The following is an 8,526-nucleotide window of genomic DNA, read 5'->3' on the forward strand; positions in this document are numbered from 1 at the left end:
TTAACTCTACTGAGCCTACGCTCCACAGTAGTCATGCCGATCTACTAAGCTTGCATTCTGCCGCATGCATCTTTCACTATTTAGACTATGATACTGAGGTCATGCTGCAACTACATAGTTTGCAATCTCAAGCTTATCTTCTTCGACTTTCAGCTTTTATACCAGCACACATGTTCTGCCCCTCCTAAGCCCACTTTCTTGAATAGATATGAAACAACTGTTGAGGTTGTATTCTGGAGCATGTCCCTGCTATTCTGAATGCATTTTTTTAATTTCTTCATATTTCTTTTAAAAAATGATTTGTTTTAATTGGAATAGAATTACTGTGTATTACTGTGATGGTTTTTGACATATACATCAACATGAATCAGGCACATGGATACATGTGTCCCCTATCCTGAACACAACTCAAACCTCCCTTTTACCCCATGCTTCTGGGTTCTTCCACAGCACAAGAAGTTGGATGCATCTTTTCATGCATTGAACTTGCACTGTCATCTCTTTTATATGGTAATGTACCTGTTTCAATGCTATTTTCTCAAATCATCCCATCCTTGAACTCTCCCATTGAGTCTCAGAGTCTGTTCTTTATATGTGGATCTTTTTACTAGCCTTCATGCAGAATCATTGTTACTGTCTTCCTAAATCCCATTTATATGCATTAATAAACAATATTTGCCTCTCTCTTTCTAACTTCTTTATTTACTCTGAATAATAGGCTGCAGGTTGAACTGCCTCACTCAAAGTGACACAAATATATGTTTTTCTGTAGCTAAGTAATATTCTATTTGAATATATAGCACAACTTCTTATATTTTCATCTGCTGATGTGCATCTAGATTACGTCCATGTCATAGCTTTTGTAAAGAGAATTGTAATAAACATTGGGGTACATGTGTCTCTTTTGATTGTAATCCCTCTGGGTATATGCCAAGAAGGGGGGTTGTTCAGTCATATGACAGTTCTAGTCCAAGTTTCTCAAGGTATCACCAAACTGTTCTGCATATAGGTTGTACCAGTTTGTGTTACCACTAGCAGTGTATTAGGGTTAACTTTTCTCCAAAACCTCCCCAGGATTTCGTGCTTGTAGAATTTCTGGTGATGGCCACTCTGAACAGTGTGATATAACTACACATTAAATTTTAATTTTGTGTCTCTAATAATGAATGATTTTAAGCATATTTCCTGTGTTTGTTAGCCATCTGTATGTCTTCTTTAAAGAAATGTCTGTTTAGGGATTTTTCCCCCTTTTAATGATGCTGTGAAACTGTTCACTCAATATGGCAGCAATTTGGGAAACTCAGCAGTGGCTAAAGGATTGGAAAAGTCAGTTCTCATTCCAATCCCAAGAAAGGCAGAGCCAAAGAATGCTCAAATCACTGCACAATTGCATCTACTCACATGCTAGTAAAGTAATGCTCAAAATTCTCCAAGCCAGGCTTCAGTAATACATGAACCATGAAATTCCAGATGTTCGAGCTGGTTTTACAAAAGGCTGAGGAACCAGAGATCAAAATGCCAACATTAGCTGGATCATTGACAAAGCAAGAGAGTTCCAGAATAACATCTATTTCTGCCTTATTGACTATCCAAAGTCTTTGACTGTGTGGATCACAATAAACTGTGGAAAATTCTGAAAGAGATGGGGATACCAGACACCTGACCTGCCTCTTGAGAAACCTATATGCAGGTCAGGAAGCAACAGTTCGAACAGGACATGGAACTACAGACTGGTTCCAAATAGGAAAATGAGTCCATCAAGGCTATATATTGTCACTTGCTTGTTTAATTTATATGCAGAGTATACACGAGAACACTGGGCTGGAAGAAGCACAAGCTGGAACAAAGACTGCCAGGAGAAATATCAATCACCTCAGATATGCAGATGACACCACCCTTATGGCAGAAAGTGAAGAGGAACTAAAAAGTTTCTTGATGAAACTGAAAGAGGAGAGTGAAAATGTTGGCTGAAAGCTCAAAATTCAGAAAACTAAGATCATGGCATCTGGTCGCATGACTTCATGGGAAATAGATGGGGAAACAGTGGAAACAGTGTCAGATTTTATTTTGGGGCTCCAAAATCACTGCAGATGGTAACTGCAGCCATGAAATTAAAAGACGCTTACCCTATGACAGGAAAGTTATGACCATCCTAGATAGCATATTCAGAAACAGAGACATTATTTTGCCAACAAAGTTCCATCTAGTCAAGACTATGGTTTTTCCAATAGTCTTGTTAGGATATGAGAGTTGGACTGTGAAGAAAGCTGAGCACTGCAGAATTGATGCTTTTGAACTGTAGTGCTGGAAAAAAGACTCTTGAGAGTCCCTTGGACTGCAAGGAGGTCCACCAGTCCATTCTAAAGAAGATCATTCCTGGGTGTCTTTGGAAGAAATGATGCTAAAGCTGAAACTCCAGTACTTTGGCCACCTCATATGAAGAGTTGACTCACTGGAAAACTCTGAAGCTTGGAGGGATTGGAGGCAGGAGAAGGGGACGACAGAGGATGAGATGGCTGGATGGCATCACTGACTCGATGGACATGAGTTTGCGTGACTCTGGGAGTTGGTGATGGACAGGGAGTCCTGGTGTGCTGCAATGTATGGGGTTTTCAAAAAGTCACACACTGAACTGAACTGAACTGAACTGAAGCAACTAACAAAGAATTTATCTCAAAAATATACAAACAACTCCTGAACCTCAATTCCAGGAAAATAAATGACCCCATGATAAATAGGTGAAAGGAGTAAACAAACATTTCTCCAAAGATGACATACAGGTGGCTAACAAACACATGAAAAGATTCTCAACATCACTCAGGATCAGAAAAATGCTAATCAAAACTATAATGAGGTACCATTTCATGCCAGTCAGAATGACTGCTATCCAAAAGTCTACAAGCAATAAATGCTGGGGAGGGTGTGGAGAAAAGGAACCTCTTACACTGTTAGTGGAATTGCAAACTAGTACAGCCTCTATGGAGAACACTGTGGAGATTCCTTAAAAGACAAACAAACAAACAAACAAACAAACTGTAAACAGAACTGTCATACGACCCAGCAATCCCACTGCTGGCCATACACACCAAGGAAACCAGAATTGAAAGAGACACGTGTACCCCAATGTTCATCACAGCACTATTTCTAATAGCCAGGGCATGGATGCAACCTAGATGTCCATCAGCAGACTAATGGATAAGAAAGCTGTGGTACATATACACAATGGAGTATTACTCAGCCACTAAAAAAGAATACATTTCAATCAGTTCTAGTGAGGTGGATGAAATTGAAGCCTATTATACAGAGTGAAGTTAGAAAGAAAAATACCAATAGAGTAAACTAGCACATATATGTGGAATTTAGAAAGATGTAATGATAAAACTGTACGTGAGATAGCAAAACAGACACAGATGTATAGAACAGTCTTTGGACTCTGAGAGAATGAGGGTGGGATGATTGGATAATGGCATTGAAACATGTATAAATATTTTGTCAAACGAATAGCCAGACCAGTTCGATGTGTGATACAGGATCCTTGGGGCTGGTTGAGGAGGAGGAGAAGAGGTTTTCAGGATAGGAACACGTGCACACCCGTGGCAGATCCATGTTAATGTATGGCAAAACCAATACAATATTGTAAAGCAATTACACTACTATTAAAATAAACAAATTTATATTAAAATAAATAAAATAAAATTGTGTCCAACGTGAGGAAAACAACAGCATTTTTTGAACAATATCACTAAGTAAAATTTGAGTTGCAATTTTCTGGGTTCAAGGTGCCCTCATAAGTATGAGCCCTAATCTCTTACTACAGAAAGAATAGTGGAAAATGAGCTAAAGGAGAGCTTTTCAGCAACAAGATATGAATGTTTCAGCCAGAAAGATATTAAGTAACGTAGGGCTTCCCAAACAGTTTATTAAGATCTTGGAGCTAGCAATGAGTTTGGTCACCTAAAAAAAGTTACCAAAAATTATATATTGACATATATACATGTGTCTATGCATGAGTGTGTGTATGAAAAAAAGTGCAATGGCTTTTAATTCCATGTTAGGTAATAGAAATGGGAAAAATATAAAACCCAAATGTAGAATGATTCAAAATCTACTCGATTATTGAATATTATGTAAGGTGAAATACTTCAAAATATGTTTTCTTGGCTGCATTAAAATATGAGGACTCTTTTATATCACTCACCTCTCTCCTTTTCATAAATATGTACAATTTTCAAATGTTTGTCCAGTTTAATGACAAAATACTGATATATAATATATATATAACATATAAAATATAGAAGATATGTTTCATATCATAAACTATTGATAGCAAGCTTAGATTTTAGAATTATTTCCAACTCCATGCTCCATCTCAACAGGAAAGAGCCAAAGTTGTTGCTGACTCAATCACTCCAAGAGCTGGGAAACCTGAAAAAGAAACTGAACCTGCACTGAGATTTTGTGTCACATTATGATCGAGCTCCAAGTCCAAGACTTTTTTCCTTTCTTGTACTAGGCAGTCCCTTCCTAAGACTGAAAAGCATGGAAATCGAGTGAGAGAGGTAGGAGATTGTAGACCTCCTCATGTTCAAAAGTAATTTTAATCAGAGAAGCTAGAAAGGACAGAAACTAAGGAAAATAATCAACTGATAGACAATATTAATGGTTTAGCCATTAATCAAACTCAAGGGTCTTTAGTCCCTCCTCAAGGCCATCGTGGAGAAGGAAATGGCCACCCACTCCAGTGTTCTGCCTGGAGAATCCAGGGATGGGGAGCTGGGGGCTGCCGTCTTTGGGGTTGCACAGAGTCGGACACAACTGAAGCAATTACAGCAGCAGCAGCAGCAGCAGCAAGGACCATGGATAACATTCTGAGCAATATCCTGTGAACAAGTTTAGAGATGCTAAAGCCCAAACCAGGCTGAAATTTAAGCACATAGTTGGAGCTAGACGGTCAATGATGTGGACTCCCAATATCCTCAGTAATAGGCCATTAGTAGAATGTCCCAATATTGATCACAGACCCATGTTCCACCCTCACTCAGCCATTAAAATATTTCCCCTGAAAGTATTTGGGATTTGCGTCTTTGAAGCACCAGCTGCTAAGACACCTTGCTTGGTCCTACAATAAGCACTTTTTTTTTTTTTTTTTCCCACTGAAACCACAGTCAATTCATAAATCTTTTTGCACAGAAGCAAGTAGACCAAGTCTGCTAGGGTAACAGTACTGAATATTAAGAATGTGTGTATAGAAGGATGATAAATCACTTTTATTTCAGAAATAAAGTAGATTTATTGATGTGAGTTTTCGATAACCCTGTATGTGAGACAGCAAAAGAGACACAGATGTATAGAACATCTTTTGGACTCTGTGGGGAGAGTGAGAGAGGTGGGATGATTTGGGAGAATGCATTGAAACATGTATAATATCATATATGAAATGAGTCACCAGCCCAGGTTCAATGCATGATACTGGATGCTTGGGGCTGGTGCACTGGGATGACCAGAGGGATGGTACAGGTTGGGAGAAGGGAAGGGGTTCAGGAAAGGGAAACATGTATACCTGTGGCAGATATATGTTAATGTATGGCAAAATCAATACAATAATGTAAAGTAATTAACCTACAAAATAAAATAAATTAAATTAAAAAAAAAATCATCCAAAAACCTCCATACCTACATTGAAACCAAGCACCACCAAGAGCCAATAAGTTCAGAGGAAGACATACCATGCAAATTCTCCAGCAACACAGGAACATAGCCCGGAGCTTCAATATACAGGTTGCCCAAACAGCAAACCATAGACATCTCAAACCTCACTACTGGACACTTCATTGCCTCCCAGAGAGAAGAGATGCAGCTCCACCCACCAGAACACTGACACAAGCTTCCCTAACCAGGAAACTTGACAAGCCACTCAGTCCAACCCCACCCACAGGGAGGAACCTCCACAATAAAGAGGAACCACAAACTGCCAGAAAGAGAAAGCCATCCCAAACACAGCAACCAAAAAACAAAAAAAAAAATTTAGTAATGAGATTTTGCATGCTTCATGGTTTTGGTTACTATTTCTGTCAGCAGTCTGTATTTTAAGTTGATGCTGAAGTAAACACTGGTTGAACATTACCCTTCAATTGCTAGGAGACCAGTGACTTTGTCATGTCACAACTAACCTTCGTCATGTCGCAACTAACCTTCGATTGTAGGAGACCAGTGATTTTGCTATGTCACAGCTTTTGACTGGCAGGACCTCTGTGATGGTCCAGAGAGTTTCTCTCTGTAGGCCAGCCAAACATCATTTGAAGTTGCATTGTGTAAAACCAGACAAATGAGAAAATTATCTGAAGAAAGATTTCCCTGAGATGGCACATATTTCTTCAGAAATTCAAGATGGACCTCCTAAAAATGAATCCACTGGTTCAGAAACCTCCATTAGATCTTCTTTGTATGATTATACAACTGGGGACTCAGTTTTGAGATCTATGATTGAAGAATATGCTTTTCAGGCTTTGTCTGAGGATCTTGTGATCAAAAGGCCATACTACACATATTCTGTCCCAGAAAAAGATGATGGGAATGATTTTCTTTCACTCACATTTCCACAAAAACTTTGGAATATAGTTGAAAGTGATCAGTTTGAATCTGTTTGGTGAGATGAGACAGGCACATGTAGAGTGATCAATGAAGAACTCTTCAAGAAAGAAGTCTTGGAAAGAAAGGATCGTTTCAGAATATTTGAAACCAAGAGTATGAAAAGTTTAATTCGACAGCTTAATCTTTATGGATTTCATAAAAACCGACAAACTGTTCAAAGATCGGCTTCACTACCTGTCTTTCTGGAAGAAGAAAACAACATCTCTCTTTTAACTAAGGTATTCAAAAATTTTCTTTATTGGCAATATGTCAGATTAAATCATGTGACCTAGAAAGCATGTTCATATATGTAGCTAAAATGGAGTTTAAACTTGAGATAACAAATTATTGAAAAAGTTTTATTTTTTTTTGAAGTTGAGAACAGCTGGAGGTTAGAATATTGGATGTTTACCAAACCTTCCTAGCAACTTGAAACCAGATACAAGTTCTGAAGCTACTTAAAGTGGTATTTACTGTATATATACAACATATTTTTAGTTGAGCATATACATTCTAACATGTTACCTGTTAAAAGTACCAACAGATGTATTTTATTTGATGTTATTTAATTGCTTCCATTAAAGGAAACTTATAGCGATATGAAGGAATGAAATTAGTAAAGAATGAAAAATGAATATAATAGAGAAGAAAATATTGTAACAAAACCAAAACTTTACTCTCCCATATGACTACTAGGAGACTTCCAGCAGAACAGGGCATTTAAAAAAGTCTCTGTAACGGCCAAGAAAGAAATACTTTAGGCTTTGCGAATATGATCTTGGGCGATTAATTGTTTTCAGCCATAAATAATAACCAAAGAAACTGGCAAGCCCCTGTTCCAACTTTAAAGACTCCAAAATTTGAATTTCACACAATTTTCACGTCAGAAAATAAAATTATTTTCGGTTTTCCTCAGCCATTAAAAGTGTAGAGCATAAGATTAAAAAAAAAAATAAGAAGAAAAAATTAAAGCTCATTCTCAGCTCAGAATAGACTGTGCAAAAACAAGGTCAGGCTGCCCTGCATTGATTGAAATGTAATTCCAAGAGGAGGGGCTTCAAGATCCACTGTACGATCAAATTCCTTAAGCAAAGAACTTGCTTAAGGGAGGTCACCCCTGAGGGCTGTGAGTGCTGGACACCATCACTGACTCCCCTGATAGACTTGGAGGCCGTTCTCAGCCCAGTGCCCTGGCGACTGTGCCATCTGTTTTTTCTTTCTTTGTGTTTGGTGAGCTGAGCAATCTTGACCCCAAGACCCTTGAGATTCAGATTCGGCCTGACCACGCCCACAGTGGGTGTTTTTACCGGGTGTGTGGCGGCCGAGGGGGGGCGGGGAGGCGGGGGAAATCCATCGCCGGCTCAGGCGCCCAACTCGGCCTCCCGGCCAATCAGATTGCAGGCGCCGACACCTGGCAGCCAATCATCTCAGGCAGCCCGCACGCCTGTAGAGGGGAGCTGAGGCGGGCCCCAGACCTGAGGAGGCCATCCTTAATCTGGTAACTGCCTAGGGCAGGTGAGCAGCAGGCAGTTCTGTCACCTCCGCCAACGGGACCGGTAAGGATTGGAGCGTGGTTCAGCCAAAGCGGTGCCTGACGGCTAAAGGGAAGGTTTCTTGGGTCCCCTCGCACGAGACCTTGCTAGGCGGGGCGTGTGGGAGCGTGTGGCAGGACCCACAGGCCTCAGGCTCCTTTCGCCTTCTCCTCTCTCTAGGCTGGGCGGCCTCTGATCTCCAGCAGCTTTCCTGCCACGGGGGTAGGCAAGCCAGCTCACGGAAAGGCCGTCTTAGGCCCCTGGCCCCCGGCACCACCCCCAGCTCCTCCTGTGGAACCTGATGTGTTTAAACACACACACACACAAATTTTCACGGCCCAACCCGGGTCTGCACCCAGGCATA

General features: G+C 40.1%; 1 pseudogene; it reads left to right on the forward strand.

The window, feature by feature from the left end:
* Window positions 1-6,359: 6,359 nt before the first annotated feature.
* On the forward strand, window positions 6,360-8,128 carry LOC108634979 (annotated as a pseudogene).
* The last annotated feature ends 398 nt before the right edge of the window (window positions 8,129-8,526 follow it).

This window comes from Capra hircus, unplaced genomic scaffold, assembly GCF_001704415.2.
Source record: "Capra hircus breed San Clemente unplaced genomic scaffold, ASM170441v1, whole genome shotgun sequence".
Lineage (NCBI taxonomy): Eukaryota > Metazoa > Chordata > Mammalia > Artiodactyla > Bovidae > Capra > Capra hircus.